The 19,887-nt window shown below is 37.3% G+C and overlaps 1 long non-coding RNA gene across 1 annotated transcript; it reads right to left on the reverse strand.

The window, feature by feature from the left end:
* Nucleotides 1–1,364: 1,364 nt before the first annotated feature.
* LOC139084508 (uncharacterized) lies at nt 1,365–19,625 on the reverse strand. Its single transcript, XR_011541943.1, has 4 exons — nt 16,029–19,625; nt 9,895–9,967; nt 7,527–7,668; nt 1,365–1,509 (listed from the first exon to the last, which is right to left on the reverse strand). It is a non-coding gene; the product is annotated as an uncharacterized lncRNA (long non-coding RNA).
* Between the last annotated feature and the right edge of the window lie 262 nt (nt 19,626–19,887).

The raw sequence follows: 19,887 nt of genomic DNA on the forward strand, positions 1-19,887 counted from the left end.
TGCACTCTGCTTTGGCGGCCCAGGTTTGGTTCCCAAGTGTGGACCTACACCACTCATCTGTTAGTGGCCAAGCTATGGTAGTAGCTCATAGACAAAAAAAAAAGAGGAAGATTGGCAGCAGATGTTAGCTCAGGGCAAATATTCTTCAGCAAAATAAGTAAATAAATAAATAATGAAAAATAAATTATCCTAAAGTCATAACGTCAGTGACCTAGAGAATAAGGCTTTTATTCAAGACCATAATAACACAAAGAGTTATGATACATTTGCTGATGTGAGACCAAAGAATAAATTTGAAATTGACTAAAGAAATTTCCTATTTCTAGTAAACTATCTTTTATCTAAGATTGACTAGAGTCACTTTTTAAAATACAGTTTTTGAGATTTTTGCTTTAAAGAAAATATGGAGAATTTTAAAGCAATCCTTCCCCACCCCCCGTCATTCTACTCCATCAGTCTCTAAATTTCACAGTTATTAATAAGAAACCTGAAAGAATGTCCTCCTTATTGCTCATCTCTTAAAAGCTCCAAAAATGTAAAATCTAATGTGAGTCTTTGAAATGTTCATGGTAATAGTTAAAGATGTAAAAGTAACAGCAAAAGCCTTCAAGTTGGAGTCGGAAAGCCTGAGTTTGTGCCCATTCCCACTGGGTCTTGCATTGCAAATTATACCTGCAATCCAGCAGTGTGTGATAAACAACTGCTGGTGATGTTTTCTTCCTAGAAAACACATTCATGAGTGATTTACAGAAAGAAGATTTAATAATAAACATGTGCTTTTTAATATTCAACCTCACTCTTCAAAATATATTACGAGAAAGAAGAAAACAGTGAGATAGAGGAAGAAGCAAGAGATGAGGAAGAAATAAGAGAAAGAGGGAGAGAGGACAAGGAAGAGAATGATGTGAGAAGAGACAAAAAAAAATCTGAAATAGGATTTGAAAAATTGATTTTTAGAATGTTTGTACACATTTTTAATGCTGTTTACTTGAAAATAAAACCGAAATGAAATTATCTCAACAATGACAAATGAGAACCATAAATTATGCACATTTTCAACAGTCAGAACATCATTCTGAGTGTCTGCAAGTGATTTGTATGCTGTGTGGCAAGCATGCTCCATTGGGTACAATTATATGATTGTTTATTGAATAATTGCTCTTCTTGTCAAATGTTTGATTGAATATTTGCCTGCTCCTTGTAATATTTTCACTGAGTAATTGTTTGCTGTGGGTAATACTTTCACTCAGTAATTGCTTGTTCTGAATAATATTTTCACTGAGTCATTTCCTATTCAGCATATTTTATGGAACAATTTTCTTGTTGTGAGTCCTGTTACTATCAGTTCACTGAGAATTACTTACAGAATTACGTATTTCCCTCGGATTACTTGGAAGCTAGAACTGAGTTCTTGCCCCGCATCTTCTCCACACTGTTAAGAGATTACATAACAGCTTTCTGTTTCTAAAATGTTTTCCTGTGATGAGAAACTCTGGAACTGAGCTCTGCCTAAAAGGAAATAAAATAAAAGTTCTGCTTTTGTGGGAGCAAATAACTTATTTTAGGGGAAAAAAGTTAATTAATCTTAGTAGAATAGGTACACATTGATATGAAACATTGTGAGTAAGCAATCCCAAGACTCATTTGGAGGTTTCTGGAATCAATTTTTATGAGACTGTAATAGCTACCAATTTGGCAAAATATATAGTACCAACAGATGTATATGATTCCATACTCAGTGTCTTTTCTACCAAACTCTGCTTTCTCATGTCAGTTATATTTTATTTCTAGTTAATATTCAATCATATAAATATTTTTCCTATTGATACCATCTTTGGATTTTTTTAAACATATTCTGGAATGTTTAGCATTTTACCAATGTAAGAGTTCAAGATTATATGAGTGGAGCATATCATCACTGATTCTTCTTTTATGTAGATTCGAATACGGTTTCACAAAGATAGTCATAGATTTTGATGGTATAGAAACCCAAACTTATGCCTTCAAGAGAATCATAATTCCTCTAACTCACGTATAATCAATTGATGCTAGGATTTGGCTCAAGATGAAGTTCACCCTAGAGTTCCAAACTATTGCACTGTGGTAGTCATGGGTGCCATTTACTAAATACTTCTGATTCTCCTTCAGGGCAGATAGTATGGCTGCATTTTTCTTTCTCTTTGAAGATAGATGTGGTTATTTGACTTCTTCTGTCTGATAAATAAATGAAAAGCAATAGGCTACAGTGAAGTATATGAGGAAGCCATTTGGTTTAAAAACTAATTTGGCCTGACCCTATTTTTCCAAAAGGGCCTGACATGGTCTGTTGAGCATGCATTGTACATCTGCTTTAAACATTTGCTATGTCCCAAAGACAAGAATGATGCCCTGAAAGATAGGGATATAGTTTACCCCCATATTGGCATTTCTTTAAGGATAGGCATCTCTTCCTGGAAACTAACGATTAATTACCAACCTGCTGTGCTCACCTTGTGACCATTGACCTACTGTGCCAGCCAAGAATCTCGTGACAGTAGAAAGAGAGCTATTCTGTCATATGTGATGTACACTCTTTGTTCCAAGACAGTATATAGCCATTCTGTACACCCTGCTTCTTTGGAGTGCTCCCTTCCTTGGGGAGGGAAGGTCCCCCAGGCTATAGTCCTCAGACCTGGCTCATAACAAACTCATCCCAAATTTTGATTTATAGATTGATTATGGATTATTTACATCAACAGTCCAATAAGATGTGAATAGAAGTAACATGTATCATTTCCAGGTGAAAGTTTTAGAAGCCAGTATCGGATCCAGTAGCAGATAAGACAAAGCAAGCACACTGCAACCCATCTCTCATGCCTGATACAATTAATAAAACTTGGCCAGAAATCATGGAGCAGCTATTTGAAGTCTCTGGAAAGTAAATTGCAACAGGCACATTGGGGAAGAACACAAGAATTTGAAGTACTGCTGAACTAGCAATGCGCTTACTATTTTTTTTTTTTTCCAATATCACCCAGCTTAGATGAGACAGAAGAAAGCACTGTGACACAGAGACGGCTCCAGGAGAAGCCTTATAGTTTTGGTTTGAGGAGTGTTTGGGGAACGCCTAATGCCCAGAGAGAACTTGGAAACCCCCCTTCTCCTCCTCTCTTTTTTTCCATTCTCTTACACTCCACCCCCCAGGCAATCCCACTGTGGTGGTGGCAGGGACCAGTAAGGGGGTTAGTAGGAGCAAAATCTCTGAGGGAGGGGTACCTTCCTCTCCAATTGGAGGAGCTGAGGTCCCATGAATGCAGGGCCACCCATTACTTTTTTTTTCCTCTGTCCTTTTGTAACTTAAGCACAGAGGTTAGTCCAAACGAAAAGTGTTCAGCAAAGTGGGACAACTAGATCCCCAGGATTTTGGCTAGAATCCTGAAAAGGGGAGACTCAGGGAGTCAGAAATGGTGGGGAAGTAGCAGAGAGGAAGGAGTTCGTGAAAGCAATCCCAGGAAGTTGTTTATGAGCTCCAGGGCTCATCTCAGAGCCTCACAAACAAGGACCTGATCCTAATTAGCATACCAGAGACTGTGAACTGAACTGAGGGGTTAAGGACCGCCCAGGTCACTGTCTGAGGAGCACTGCATAGCTGAGGAGCAGGACAAAGGCTATGAAGGCTAAAGTGACTTCAGAACCACAGCCTACAGAAGGCAGATGGGAACTGACAGCCTGAACCTAACAATTTTTCTAGTATAAAATGTATACATTCTCTGTAAGATTTAAACACGACCCAAGTCTTACAATTTAATATTCAAAACGTCCAGGATATTCTCCAAAATTTCTCAGCACACAAAGAACTACAAAAGACAATGAGCAGATGCCAAAGCCAAGATGACACAGATGTTAGAATTATCTAACAAAGACTTCCAGGTGGTTTTTATTAAAATGCTTGAATGAAAAATCAGGAGCACTTTTGAAATCAGTGTTAAAATAGAAAGTTTGAGCAAATAAACAGAAGATAAAAAGAAGAGCCAGAGCTCCATTTGCCGTGTTCTCTTTCCTCCTGCCAGAGACCAGCAAGGTCCCAGGTTACATCTCCCACACCAGATCCCCGATTAAGGACAACATGGAGAAGAACACTCACCAAATGTGTACCACAAATGAGAAATAAACCGTGTTATTTTAAACCACCGAAATGTGTGTGTTGTTTCTTACTGCAGCATAAACTCACCTATCTTGACTGATAGAACTAAAATTTCTGAATTTTATGACATAATAATATACTTTATATGTTGGTATTAGGGAAGTGGAAAATGTGGACCAAAATTAGTATTTACTCCATGTTAAATCTCCAGATAAATTCCATAAGTTTTTTAGGATAATCACCTAATTGTTGAGCAAGCCTCTTCTTAAGAGACATCTCCAGTACATATTTCATCCAGCTCTCTTATCTAAGTAGATAACGTTTCTTTTGTGATGTCTACAGGGAAAGGAAACCAAGAGTAGTTTGAAATTCTAGCTTTATTAATAATAATTGTAAAGATTATTTTGAATGTGTAGAGTAACAATTATGTGATATTATATATTTAAAATAAATTCAATTAACTACAGTTTTATGTAATACATTCTCTCCTTGCCAGGTAAAATTGAACTTGTCATTTTTAGACACCTGGTAAGTATATTATATTTTAAAGTTATTAATGAATTTTACTATTAAGCATTCACTGAAAAAAATGTACTTCAACTGTGGTTATCACTATAAGAAAGCAGCAACAAGGTTGGCAACATGAAAAACAGTAGACATTGGGGCCAGCCGGGTGGCATAGTGGTTAAGTTTGCACGCTCCACTTCAGCAGCCCAGGGTTCTCCAGTTCAGATGCCAGGTGCAGACCTATGCATGCTTATCAAGCCATGCTGTGGCAGGCATCCCACATATAAAGTAGAGGAAGATGGGCACAGATGTTAGCTCAGGGCCACTCTTCCTCAGCAAAAAGAGGAGGATTGGCATCAGATGTTAGTTCAGGGCTAATCTTCCTCAAAAAAAGGGAAAAAAAACAGCAGACATCAACATATTCTGTGTACCATTTTCCAGGTTCTAGAAACATGTATTCTATAAAATAAAGAGAAGTTTTAACCTAGTTGAATTTATGTTGTCCTTCTATAATAAACTTGATGCATAATTTTACTTTGTATACCCAGAACTTTAATTGAGTTAAAAAAATAAATAAATAAAGGTTTGGTTATGACATTTAACCCAATTATCCATGTCCATTTATTTAAATACTTTTTCTAAAACCAGAAAATTCAGTGACCAAGAGTAGCTATAACTCAGTTTATGTAATATCTAGAATGACTGCATCACATGCAATGTCTATTTCAAGGCACATGATAACCATATTGGTGTTATGTTTGACAAATTAGTGGCCTACTTATTCATTCTGTTGTTATTTACTTTAATAATCTGATTAGCAGAATGATGTTGACTCATGAATTACTCAAACCAAAAAGGTAGACTGTAATTGTCATTCGGCACCAATAAGTTCTATTTTCCCTCTCAGGCAGATTAGGCTCCATCTCTGAATTCTCCCTTTCTAGGAGAGAGGATGAATTGTTCTCCCTCACTCTCCTCATCCTCCAATAACGTTCCTCAATACCTATTCCAATAAGATTTACATGGGAATAGTAACAGTGGGAAGTCATAAGAATTCTTTTAAAAGTTTTTCCCTCCTTTATCATCATGAGAGATAATGGGAAGAACAATAGAGCTGTTTGGGACATTCTGCACTTAATTTTACATCTCTAAATTGTTTGAGCCAGAAGTATATCGTGATCACATCCCTCAATTACCTATATTTTCATCCATACAGCTTAAATCAGACCAAACAATTAAGTTTTCATTTGAAAATATTTGTTATAATATTTAGCAGTAGAAATAATCATAATTTTTCAAAAAAGAGTTTTATCAGTGAAAGTTACAAAAGTCACATGATGTTAGGGATTTACTAAGGGAAATCACGATTTGCAAGTGGGATTTATTCAGTTATTAGAAAAAAGTCACCATCACTTCCTCCCCTCTCTTTGATTCCTGTCTGCAAGTAAAGTGTTGTTCAAGAAGATATGAGGAAGCTTAAAAGACTCCTTAGAAAGAAACAGATTGGCACAAAAAAGCATGGAGTTAGTCAAACAGAAAGAAGCCTTCTAGGATTGAACTGAACTGGTCACACGGAATTATGTCTAAGAGTTAGAGATGAGATTCTAAGATTAGGTCTATCTATTTCAGCTAAAGGCACAAATGCACACAGGGAGGACAGAAGTTCCTAAGTAATAAGATTAGGAAAAAAAAATTAATGCTGTCATAATTACCTTGAAATGGAGTTTAAGCAGATAAAAAGAAAAAATGGTAGACTATTGGGAACAAAACCGGGGAGGGATAGCTCTAACCTGACTTGTAATACCAGATCCCCGGAATTTCAACGGGTGCACTTGGAAGAGGAGGAAAGTTCAGACGAGTTCGGAAGGAGCGCTGTACTAAACCCGCAGATTCTCCAAAGAAGAGTGTTCGCGGGAAGAACAAAAGCACGCATCCTAGGTGTTCCGTGCTCCCAACAGTGGACAGACTTCCAGTGGCTGTTTTGGTTCAGTGATTTCTCTTGTCTGGTAAATTTCATGCACCATAGAATGGTCTCTGAACTTTGTTTACAGTTTTAAGCATTTTTTCACGTTATATTTTTTTTCAAAAAAATGTGTGGCTCTGTTTTTTGAATCTTTGTGCACTTTTTTCCTCTTTTTCAAGCAGTTTTTAAAATTTATAATTTGTTCTCCAACAGTTATGCATACTCTGTTCATTTGGCAATGCCTTCATAAATTTTAATTTTTTTTCTTCAGGTTTTAGTCAATGTTTCCAACTACTGCTTAATATGTTAGTAACTCTCTGGACACTGGAGTGCTTTTACAATTTATAAAACATTTAAAAATTGTTGTTTACTTCCTGTTTTACATTTTCATTTTAAACTCATTTTTATCCAGTGATGCTAATATTAACTAGTTAGCAATGTTTTTGCCAGTTTTGTGTATGCTTCATTTATGTCTAAGCAGCATTCCTTATAAAAAACTAGCATTTGTAGTAGGGAAAAAGGCCATTTTTAATGGATTCTCCTAAAAGGGTAATAAGACCTTAAATACCACTATTTTATATGAGAATGTAAAATAAAATATGTAAAATAAAATATGAAAATAAAAATATGAAAAACAGATTTTTCTTATACTCAGAGGCATCACTATATTTTAACATCCTATTTACACTAACATATTGTCAGTGTTGTTTCCAAAATTTCAGAAAGAATTCTGTCTGAAGTGAAAAAGGGATCATAGCCTGAGAAAATGCAAAATAAGCAACTTAGAATACAACCCAATTGTTGCTTTTACCAATTCAATTTTTATGAACTACTTTTTAATTTCTAAGCAATTCTCGTCTGACTGCCATCGTCCCATAATCCACAATGCCCATACAAGGTTCAGTGACACAAAACTAGAGGAAAGAATCTTGCCTGATCACAGCAATGAGGCCACAGTGGTAAGCAGCATGTCGTGAAACAAAGTATAAAGGCTTTGTGTCAGACAGCCCCGGGCTCTGGTATCTGCTCTGCTACATACTGGTCACTTGGCCTTGGATAAATTAAGTTCCTTCCTCTGTAAAATGGGAGAAGAGGATTTTTGTTAGTATTGAACAAATAGTACATGTAAAAATCCTAACACACTATCCTATTAATGCCGATTCCTTTTCCTTCTCTTAATCTCATTCAAGAGATACCTATATTAAGCACCATACAATTGAAACACTGTGTTGGGCAACCTAGGAGATACAAATACTAGTAAGATGTGATCTAAAGAAGTGTGCAGATCAAATAGAGAAGTTAAACATATAGGTCATCTTTTTAAAAGGCAAATAAACTATTCGGTCTAATGACATGCAATAAATCCTTTTTCCCTGCTGAGTTGGTTGAGTTGGCCAGCTGGTTAATGGAAAGGTCTTACTTTTCATTTTTGACCAGCTCTGCCATGGCTGGGGCTGGGAGTAGGCAGGGATGGCTTATGTTCAGGGAAGACGTGGGAGCAAAGGGCAAAGGGGACCTGGTGGGATTGTCCAGGTGAAGGAGTGTGGGATGCTGAGTATCAAGCCTCTGAACAAATGGACAGCAAAACCAGAAATTAAAAGGAAGGGTTGGTACCAGAAATCTAGCCCCAAAGAGTTAATTTGGGAAGTGGGGAGAGGTCGTGGAGTAAATCCAAGGACAAAGGAGTCTCTCAAGGGAGACCAATGAGCCCGTGGTTCAGGAGTAGGTGCCTAAAGGTGCAGGGATCTCTGCATAAGCTCTACATCTCCGCAGCGAAGAAATTCCCCAAATTAACTAGAAATGATTGACTCTGAGAACTCTGGCTGTATTACTGCTCTTCACCTTGTTTCATTCTGTGAGAGAATTTACTCACTGAGAGAAAAGAGGTCTGACAGAAGCTCTCAAATACATTTCTATCCACTTGCATACTGAACGTTGCTGGAGGACAGTTCGGGCAATGTTTTACACAGAAGAGCCCAATTTTCAAATCTACTCATAAGTCTTGGTGCCTGCATGATATTAGCAAGACCTAATTGGGAGAAACCTCCCTTATCCAAGCTAAACCCTGTTCCCATCTGAATACATTAAGCTTTGCTTGCCCTTAATCGTATCTCTAGTCCAGTTATATAGCTTCAGGGCTCAGCACAGCTCAAACAGACCAGGCTATGTTAACTCTTTCTATATGTCTGCCTTTCCTCCAAGATACAAGGAGAGAGAAGGTGAGCAAGGGGCACAAAATATAGACAAGAAACTGATGGAGATTCCATAAATTTTACATGCTATGGGAATGAGTACAGCAGCCTTCCTAAAATCAAATATGGTTTATATTTTCTATCCTTTAGAGATTAAATCCAGAGTTCCCAATGAATGCAAAATAAGTTGACTACTAGCTTGTGCTGACCTGAGATGTGAGAAAACCAGAAGTAAGCTTCACAACCCACACAAAAAAGAGCATGGTATGAGATGGCCATGGGAAAGAAGGTCAACTGATGAAGAGACAGTTTCTCCCACTCTTGCGTTTGCTCTGCATCACCGCAAGAAAGGAAGGACATAGACACCTCTCGCTGTGTGCTCCCCCTGCCCCCCAGTGCTGGACTCCTTCATTTGCATTAGTTGATTGCTTCCCATTTACATAAATGAAGAAAATAGAGGGCCTTGAAGGTTGAATAATTTCCTCCTAAATCATAGAGCTTACACACAGAATATTGTATGCTGAAATCCTGAGTTTTCTAACTTTGAAATTACCATCTTTCATTATTTTGCCAGTCTCCTCTCCCATTTCCCTACTTCTTACTGGTCTCTTTCACCCCCTCTGCTAGTTCCACCACTGTGAAATTACTATTCTTCTATCATATTTGTCAGAGAGTACCTAGGTATGCCATACACCTAGAACAACTCACACAGGGTAAATAGGTGTGCCACACACCTAGAACCTTTAAAACCACAAAACTCAATTCACAAATATGGAGGCCTTTGTGCACAATAAATTCTTAATTATTTAAGTCCTTATTTTTGAGTGTAAAGATGAGCCACTGGCTTTCAAGTGGATAGAGGATAGAAGCAGGAGAGGTGATTATACCAAAATCTCCTGGGGAATATGGTCAAATATTTCAAAATCTATGGCGCAGCACCAAGTTACTGGGATGGAGGGTGGGCAAGAAGAATATTCTGTATTCATTATAAGCTCCTGTATTCATTATATATTTCTGTGTAACAAATTACCCCCAAACTTAGTCACTTAAAACAACAGGCATTTATTATCCTATAATTTATGTGGATTATGAGTCTGAGCACAGCTTACCTGAGTTCTCTGCTTCAGGGTTTCTCACAGGGCTGTAATTAAGGTGCCAGCCAGTGCTGGTCCAAATCACATCCTAGGAGAAGGGATTACACAGAGATGTGAGTACCAGGAGTCAGGAGTCATTGGGAGCCATGCCAGAAGCTGCCCATCATGGCCCACTAGGAGATTGTCATACCCTCTCTCTTGGTACCCACCCCCCTCCACATCTTTGGTTTCTTTTCATTCTAAATGACAGGCTGATTCATTGCCTGCTTAAATCTTCACTGAAAAAACTTGGAAATAACTTGAAAGGGAAACTTGAATCAGCCAGTCTAGAACTGGTTTGTGGAGAAGGCAGAAAGTTTGGGGGGTTTGCTTATATTCTTCATTTTGAGGATGAGACGAGCTAACAAGAAGTAAGGGAATTTGAACTATAAGTGAAAATGTAGTTTTGTTTCATTTATCCATGCCATTGCATTTTTCTATGGATGGATTTATCAAGAGTTGGACATGTATTAAATAAATCTGAATATACCTGGTCATTAACAAAAATTCATGGTCAGTCTATTCAGTTTAACTTTCATTGAAGACCACTAAAAGCCATAGACGGTCCTGGCCAGTTAGATTGCATATGTAAATCACCTGAAGTCAGTATGAACAACACCTAAGTTACTTTTTTTTAAAGCCCACTAATTATTTTTGTACTTTAGTTTCCATAGTTACAAATCTTTATCTGCTCAGAATAAACTGATGCACAGAGGAGTCCTTGCATTGGTTTATACATTGTGAGCAATTCTGGAAACTTGATGATATGGGCACCTGAAAGGAAAACGTCCTTCAACAGGGTTAGTGTGTCCTGACTGCTTCTTAAAGTTCTGATCTAAAATTTTCATTTCTTTGGCCCATTTTAGATTTAACAAACTCCATTTGCTTAAACACTAAGTATATTCCTTCTCGCTGCAGGATTTATGAGGTGCTAATAAGTAGGTTTGGATGTGCCTGTCTTGGCTCACTCTAAAATGGACTATTTGCATTCAAAATCCTCTTGGTTTATTTTACATAGATGAACATATTAACTTTTGGCTTTGTATTAAATGCTGTTTGGAATCTTATTGATTGATCTTGGATGTTCTCTTCTCTCTCTCTTTTTTTTTTTCCCCCAAATTTGTCTCCGTCTCAATCTATCCAGGAACCTTTATTTTGTCATGAACTTTAGCTTATCGTGGGCTTCATATAGCACAGAAAATAAGAGATAGCATGTATACTTCAACTCCCAGAGCTTTCTTTTAGTTCTTTTTTCTAGAATGCATAAAACCTTTTTAAAAGGCTGTGTTCAGAGATTTTTCTGGAAGAAAGGAAGGTATGAGAAAACTCAGCCAAATTACTTAGCAACCAAATCCTATCAAGTCTTCTTTATAATGTTTCTTTTATATATCACTTTGAAACTACCTCCCTGGTGGCCTGCCGCTGCCATCTTGTGTATGGATTTTGGGAACCCTCAGTCAACATCCCATCAGCCTTCCTATTGCTACTGTCTTGATCTTCTACTCCCGTCTTAGTGGATTAGAGGAGTCCAGTATGACTCTTAATGTCTGCCACCTTCACTGCTCTTGGTAAGGGGAGGCTAACCACCAATCACCAAGTAATCCAATCCAATCACCAGGATCACAGCTGGGTCAACCAGTGATGGCATCTGACCTTACAGCAGCCAGGTTATCGGCTTGTCAGCAGCCCATTAAGTGTATTTATGAGACAGTCCTGCCAACTTTCTATAATACTGACTACTGTGCTATCTGGAGCCTTTCTTGCGAAGTTGGAATATGAGGCATTTAGAACAGCTAGGAATCTTAAGTGGGAGATAGAAGTTGAGAGACACACAGACAGAAAGCAGTAAGTGGAAGCCACAAGTATTTAACCCTAGGCGTGGAAGTATACCGTGGTGATTTTCAGTAATAGTAAGAGGAAAAGAAAAGGGTGGTTGAGTCCCTCTGGTCAATGATAACCATTCCTGAGGGAATACTATTAGAGTTCTTATTGAGGGCCTACTATTGCTGTCAGACTAGTAAAGCTCCGGCTGTATTCCTGTTTTTCTCTTTACGTATCCCTAAAAGAAGACCCTCATTGCCGGAGGTTACCAAGCATGCCTCCTTCCTTGCAATGCATAAGAACAAAATCCGCACGTCTAATGCTGCCTGTTACTGTGATCACTCTCACACCTTATACGCTGATTTCAGTAACTGACGCCTTGTCCTTGTGCTTCTCCTGGTATTAGAGTCCTAGAGTACTAGATCCCTATCTTGTTCTCTCCAGTAATCCCATAGACAGGATTCTAGCTCCTAATTCCTGATATTATGGCTGGCTTCCCATCACTTCTGCCAGAGTTTTCTACTGCCAATTGGCTTGCTGGACTCTACCTATTACCTGCTGCCACGTTCTCTGAATTCTTGTTCCAACCACCTGAAAGCAGACCTCCCAGATGAAGTGTGGGATAAACTGTAGGCGGCTCACCACAAGACGATGCAGACTTCTTCCTGTCACCTATTTGCTACCTTCTCGTATTGCCTGCTGTATCCCGCCATGCTCCATTTCTGACCTGCCCTGGGTTTGCCCTATCTGAATAATCAGTGTGCCCCTACACTGTCTGTCTGTGATGTTGCCTGCTACACTGCTCGTTCGAGGTGAGTTGGCTTCCACCTTATGCCAGGTAATTGCAATAACTGCCTAACTGGTGCGATATTTTGGAATCTCATCCCTTCAATATACCTTATAAGTCACTTGTTTAGTCTTTAAATGAGACTTTGGGGACTGGCTCTTTTAGAAAACCATTAACTAAAATACTTAAGTGTGAACTTCTTACCCAGGTGTTCAAGGTCCTCTCCCGTCTACCTCTCCCTCTGCCTACATGAACCCTCTGGTCCAGCTAGAAAAGTCTTGTTAACCACTTTCTAAAATTGCTTTAGATATTCCTTTTTCCTTGCCCTTGAGTATTATGTTCTGCTAAATTACAATATCCCTGAATCCTCTCGAACAATTGGAAACCTACCCAAATATTATGCAATTCATTAATTCAACTAAAAGACAATTTTGAGTGACAATCACTTGCCAGACACGACATCAGTTAGTAATTATTCAAAGAGATGTAAGACTGTTGCTCTCAGAGAGTTTACAGTCTGAGCAGGTGAGTAAAACATGAACAAAGAAAAGATTGGAGAATATACAATAGGGAGGCTACTGAAAGGAGGAGGCTGTAAATTCTAGGCAGCAGCAGCAAGAGAATACAGGAAGCACTTCAAGAAGGGTGACTTCCTCATTTAAGTCTTTATTTAACGATTAATAAATGTTTGATAGTTCATAGGGATGGAGAAGACGTTGCAGATGAAAGAAGTTACAGGAGCAAAAGTGTAGATGTTAAGATGTATGTTGTGTATTTACAGAACAGCCAATGTCAGAAAGGAAGTCACGGTACAAGATAGAGATGGAAAGACAAAAATCAGGACATCAGTTTTTTTTTTTTTTTTTTTTTGTCATCTGAGCTAACAACTGCTGCCAATCTTTTCTTTTCTTTCTGCTTTTTCTCTCTAAATCCCCCCAGTACATAGTTGCATATTTTAGCTGTGGGTCCTTCCAGTTGTGGCATGTGGGACACCGCCTCAGCATGGCCTGATGAGTGGTGCCATGTCCGTGCCCAGGATCTGAACCTGCAAAACCCTGGGCCACCGAAGCGGAGTGCGCGAACTTAACCACTGGGCCTCAGGGCCAGCCCCAGGTCATCATATTTTATAAATAGAAAATGACATGGTCAGTCTTGAGTATCAGAAAGGTTGCCCAACTCTCTCCTATCTGCCCCCTTGTCACTACAATTCTTGCTACTTCTGTCAATTATATGGATATCAAAAATTCATATTCTACTTCTGTATCACTATCAATATTTTTTAGTATTTATTTCTTGCCCCCATCACGTTGGAAGCACCTTTTTTAAAAAATTGTAACAGTTAATTCATTCAACAAGCATTACCTTTGCAGTGGATGCTGTAGCACAAATGTTTATTTGCAGCAGACACTGTAGTGTGCCACCACATCTCCCTTTAGGACCTAGGCTCTTATTACCCTAGCTTCTAGAAATGTTGGTAGCAGATGACTCACATCTGTGACCTGTACAGAAATCTAGTTCTGTAGAAGGAAGGTGCCTTTCCCAACATTGGCTCCCTCTCCAGGAGCAGTTAGCATCCGATAATTGGTACATGTATGGGTACAAAGGCTGATCCCCCTTGTCTGCACTCAGGACAATGCTGAAGGCCCATGCCGGCTCCAGGGCAGCCTGTAGAATCAGTTAAGATGTGGTTTGCAACTGCATCTCAGTTCACCTTCTCCTTCTGCCCAATTATGCTTCCCTAACCTCTCACGAGTATTAACTCTGATAAACAAACTCCCAAATGAACTTCCTGAACTCAGAACTTATTTCCCAGAGAATCCAACCTACAACATTATTTCATGTCACCCATGGTTTCAAGAAGGAAAGCTCTGAAGAAATTGTATTTATTATTAAGATCTATTAAGCACATCCAAAATGCCAAGAGCAGTGTCCTGTCTGGAAATGTTGCAAAGAATGGGACATGACCTGGGTAATGGCAGTTCAGCCTCCCAGTTCTGGAGGCAAAGAGCCCACCAAAGGGGAGGGCTGCTGGTTCTCCATCCTGCCAAGTGCTCCAGGATTAAGTACAAGATGGAGTGATCTTGTTTTACCCAGCCCGTGAATTTCTAGATCCAGAAAGTTGTAGAATCTCTTTTTCTCAGATGCTTTAAAAACAGAATTAATTCCCTGGTACCAAAGTGGTCATTATGGTTCTTTTTAGAAGTAGGAGTGTAGGTTAGATGATATCTCAAGGTCCTTTTCAAGCAAAAATTAATGTCAGTATTAAAACTGATGCACAGTTTGAAATAGAAGCTATTTGAGTCTTGATCAAGAATGCATTAAGGTTCTCAAGAAATTCGCTTGGGGTATTTCCTGGTACGAGGACTATTTATTGTAAGCAGCCATCATCTCCCATATATCTTAAAACTACATCTTGGCACTATTTTTAATACAGTTCTCTGTCTAATAAGACTATGTAGTGCCGATAATCAATTATAATCCTGTGTTGAAGCCACAGATCTGTTACTTGAGAAGAAGGGTTACTGAGCAATGGTCGTCAGCACTTTTATTAAAAGAGACGATAATGATTTTTCCCCTGGCAAACAAGCCTGCTGTATCATCCCAGACTACTTTTAAATGAATGTGGGGTTTGCAACTCCAAAGGACAAAATTAAAGCATGCACCATTCTCTCACACTGGCATTATTTATCAAAATGACAATGTGGCCATTTCTTACAGCTTCAAATGGCACATGGAGGATAATTACTTTAATCTATTTTTTAGTACACTACAAGATGCTTGAATTGCTGATGTAATTTTGAAATCAATTTTTATTTATAGTCATAAGTCTCCCATGGTGTAAGGATTGGTCATTCATAAAAAAATAAGTAGAATATCTATTTATAGACTGTGCCAATGAGGAGTAGATGCTCAATTTAGAAGGTAGACGTGGAACCGGAAATAGAACTTAATTCCATCTTAAACTTTTCATGCTGTTTCTTAGACTAATCTTCATGGAAATAAAGTCATTCTTTTTTTTTTTAGCCTAGAAGAGAAGGTCTCCAGACTTACTTATTCTATCTGGGTAAAAGAAAAGCTCATTCATCTACTATTCATTCAATAAATATTTATCTTGTATGTTCTATGAGCCAGCATTGCTGGAAAGGAACATAAATATAAAGAACCCTACAGTATAGATTCCATTTGAGTTGGGATCTTGGTTGGTGTCTTCATTACTCTATGCCAGTGACAGAAAAGTAGGCATTTCATAATTATTTATTGGGTGAATAAGCAAGACATGGTTTCTGACGTCAACAAATTTATGACCTGATAGGAAAGTTACCTACTGAGGTTGTAATGTGGGAAGGGGCCTGATTTTCCAAATTCTCACTCAAGATGCAACACAAGATTCCTGTCTTATCTTAGACTGATAAACTTATCTTCGAGTTCTCTCATTCTCTTCAACTGCACCCAAGGTGGAATGAGAGCCAGATCCTCTTGCCTGGGACACCAACCAACGTACCACTTAAATGTCCACTTCTCTGACCTGCCTCTGCTTTTCCCAGGCCAGGCAAGGGGTAACTTTCCTGGAACAAGAATAGAAAATATTGGCTTGGAAGATTTTCTTTCAAATCTGTCATAAATTCAAGGACCATTGCCTGAATTGACTATTTTCTTTCTTTCTTTGCAATTTTGCTGTAGCAACTCTACTCTGAGGCACCTGAAACCTAATATCTAAGGAAGAATGATGGAGTAAGAAAAAAAATGGGGTTTGCATTTGTGCAGGAAAAAAAAGCCAACTGCCTTATTATTTCAAATGACACTGTACTATTTCCATTTTATAGATGAGAACGCTGAGTCCTACAGAGGCTAGGCAGCTTGTTCATACTTGTTCACGGGTAGTAGATTTGCTACTTAAACCTATTTCTAACTTCCCCCAATGCTTGCTCTTAATTACCACAACACCAAGATTATACCTATTTTTATAGATGGGAAGCCTAAATTTAGAGAGATTAATTGATTTATTCAAGATCACATCATTAATACACTGCAGAGCCAGGATTAGGACCCAGATTTTCTGCATCTTACTACAGTGGTATTTCCATTGCCTATCCATTTTCTCATGCCTTAGATTTCCCATTCACCTGAAGAAAATGGTAACCTTGAAATTGTGTCATGGACCCCAAGGAGTTAATCTTTCCAATTAGGGAAAAGATTTCATTATTTCACATTAGCATGAAATAAAAACTGCATTTCCACAGAAGACATCCACATTTACTTACAATTTTATCTTATCAGTTTCAAAACAGATTTGAGGGCTACACATTAATAATACAATAACAATGGTGATTATATAATGTAATCGCAAGCAATGCCACGTGTAAACTTGAAGGTTAATGAATATTTCTATGACTATCACAATAGAAAACAAATATCTTCAATGTAGAAAATGTCCTAACTAATGCTCTGGTATCATGAGAGAGTTAGCATACCTCCAAAATTGCCTACCACTTTTCTGGGAATGTTTCTCTCCACAGCGAGGTCTGGCCCCCGGAGCTGCCAGAGAAGATCTATTGTAAATTCTCTGTATGAAAATAATTAACCTAAGGAGAGTAAACAAGGACAAGAGAGATTTCCCTTGGTAGACACAACATTCACATTTGACTCATGGTAACGAGGTAGGGTAGTGACAGTCTAACTCTATTGAAGGAAAATCTTTTATATTTGCAGTTCATAAGCACCTGCTGCTTATTTCCCTACCTCATTCAAAAGTCACTGCTTTGTTTTTTTGGTTTCTAAACAACCCAGAAGTCTCCACAGCAACAACCACAGTATCAAATCAACATTATAGCTTCAAGTTTGGGAATTTTCAGGGTGAAATCTCAGGTTTTCTTGGGTCATAGTATCATGTGAAAATATTCTTAAATATTATAGAAGCATAGTTATAGCTGAAAATTACATGTTAAATCTCTTTTGGATGAGCCATAAATAAATATGTATTCAAAGAATATTTTGACTCAAATAATTTCTCGTACAAAAAAGAAAAGCTAAAAACAGCAAAGTGCGCAGCCCCACAAAATAGATTGAGCAACTTGTATTGAGGCTACAATCTTATTTTTAATGTTTGCCTCTCACTCTTGCAATCATATAATGTCCTCCTTGAGGGTGTTTTTGCTCTAATTAAATAACATCTAAATGCTGCTGAATTGATTTTCAAGAATATCAGCGAACACTTTAGTGTTTCATCTTCGCCCCCTCGTGGCACATCAGTGTGCTACCTAAGGCACTTGGTCACAGAATGCTTCTCCCAGAAGCTGCAGAAAAGGAATTTCAATTCCAGTGACAAACAGCCCACATACCCTGAAAAATAAAAATAACTTAAAATTCTTAATAATGTATTGAAAACATCTTTTTAAACTATTTCCTTTAAAGGAAAGCAAGAAAGTAAAGAATGTTCAGAAGCTGAAAACAGAGAAAAAGACACTTGGGAAATAAAAAAGGTCTGAAGCAGTTTTTTCCCAGGAAGCATCTGTTTAACCACGATAATTTCAGCTTCTATTTTGACAACAGTGCAGACCATGTGAAATAGGTAACGAATCAAGGACTGTCTGAAGTGAAAGTTCTAGTAGGAGATCTCAGGACAAAATTGAGATCTTGGAGGGTGAATGAGAATTAAATTTGCCAAATTGAAGGGTCAGCAAATAAGTTTGCCTCTCTAAGTTTTCTGATAACTTGTAAGCACAATTTTTGCTCTCAAAATTTGCATTTTTCAGTTTGGATTCATACTATCTATGTGGACAGCAAAAGTTTTCAACTGATTCCAAATTGGCGATGACATCATGTAACTAGTAGAAGTCAGTAAAAATGCTCTGCAGAGCAAAGAAATCACATCCAGGTTTTAAGGAATTATCACAGCTGAAGTTTTAAGGAATATGAGCTCACAATGAAAAATCATGAAATATGTGAACAAATAAGATGAAATTAATGAGACCCAGCAGAAAAAAGATACTAGCAAATATTTCAGACCTTGGAATTTATCAGAAAGAGAATATAAAATGATTACTTTTTGTATGTTTCAATAAATAAAATATTAGTTGAAATTATGAGCGAAGGACAAGAGACTACAGAAATTAAATAGCAAACTTTGAAATAAGTGAAATATAATTTTTAATGAAAATAAAATAATAAAAATTTAGAACCCAGTTGACAGACTGAAGGGAAAATTAGATAGAGCTGAAGAAAAATTTAGTGAACTAGAAGATAGACGCAAAGAAGTTATCCTCTTCTTTGTAGTAGTCTAAAGACACAAAATTATGAAAAATATAAAAGAGGTTAAGATGGAATGAGAAGGTCTAATCAGGAAAAGATATGGTAGAAAAAATCAGAATAAGGCAATAATCAAAGGAATGAAAACAAATAATTTTACTGAATTATGAAAAGACACAAAAGTTCAGAACCCAGAACCCCATCAACTGCCTTAAATACAAATATATATATAACCTATATTTATACAATTAGTCATCAGACAATTTCAATTTTCAATTTCAAACTGTAGAACACTAAACACAAGTGTGATATTTAGAGAAGCCTGAAATAAAAGAATGACTTTAAACTGACAGCTACAATAGAAAACAGAAGCAGTGGAAGATTCTTGAATATGCGTAGACAGAAATAAATATCAATCTAGAATTCTATACAAGCAAAACTATCTTTCCAGAATAATAACGAAATTTTGCTTGTTTTCAGCTAAACAAAAACTGAAAGTTTACCACCAATTCTCACTAAAGAAAATTCTAAAAATTCTGCTCCACTGAGTAAGAAAATTATAGAAGTTCTGAGACACAAATAGGGAACAGTAGGCAGTGATTTTGGCAAATCAATGAAACATTGTTTTTAAAACAGTAATAATAATTTCTAAAGTATGGGATTAAAATACAGATTAAGAAAAAACACCAGACACAAATAGAATATAGTTTATTTGGGGAGTTGGTGACCACAATTTAAGCTTTTTAGGTTTCAGTATACTTCAAGTAGTGGATAAAGATATTGATCAATTTCAGACATTGTTTAGTTAAATATGCATATGAAACTATGTAGGATCATCACTAAAAAATAAATATATAGAGTATAATTTCTAAATAGTAAAGTATAACAATGGAGAGCAGATGGGAAAAATAAGCCAACAAAACAAAACAAAACAAACAAAAAAACAAAACAAATAAAACAATTCAAATGAAGGCAAGAAGGGAAATAAAACACGAAACAAAAAAAGTCAAAAAATAGAAAGTAAAAATTAAAATGTAGCAATAAGTCCAAGTATGTCAGTAATTACAAAAGAGAGAAACTTTTATGTTAAAAAACAAAGATGTCTCACAAAGTTC

Source organism: Equus przewalskii, chromosome 7 (genome assembly GCF_037783145.1).
Source record: "Equus przewalskii isolate Varuska chromosome 7, EquPr2, whole genome shotgun sequence".
In the NCBI taxonomy this organism is placed as follows: domain Eukaryota; kingdom Metazoa; phylum Chordata; class Mammalia; order Perissodactyla; family Equidae; genus Equus; species Equus przewalskii.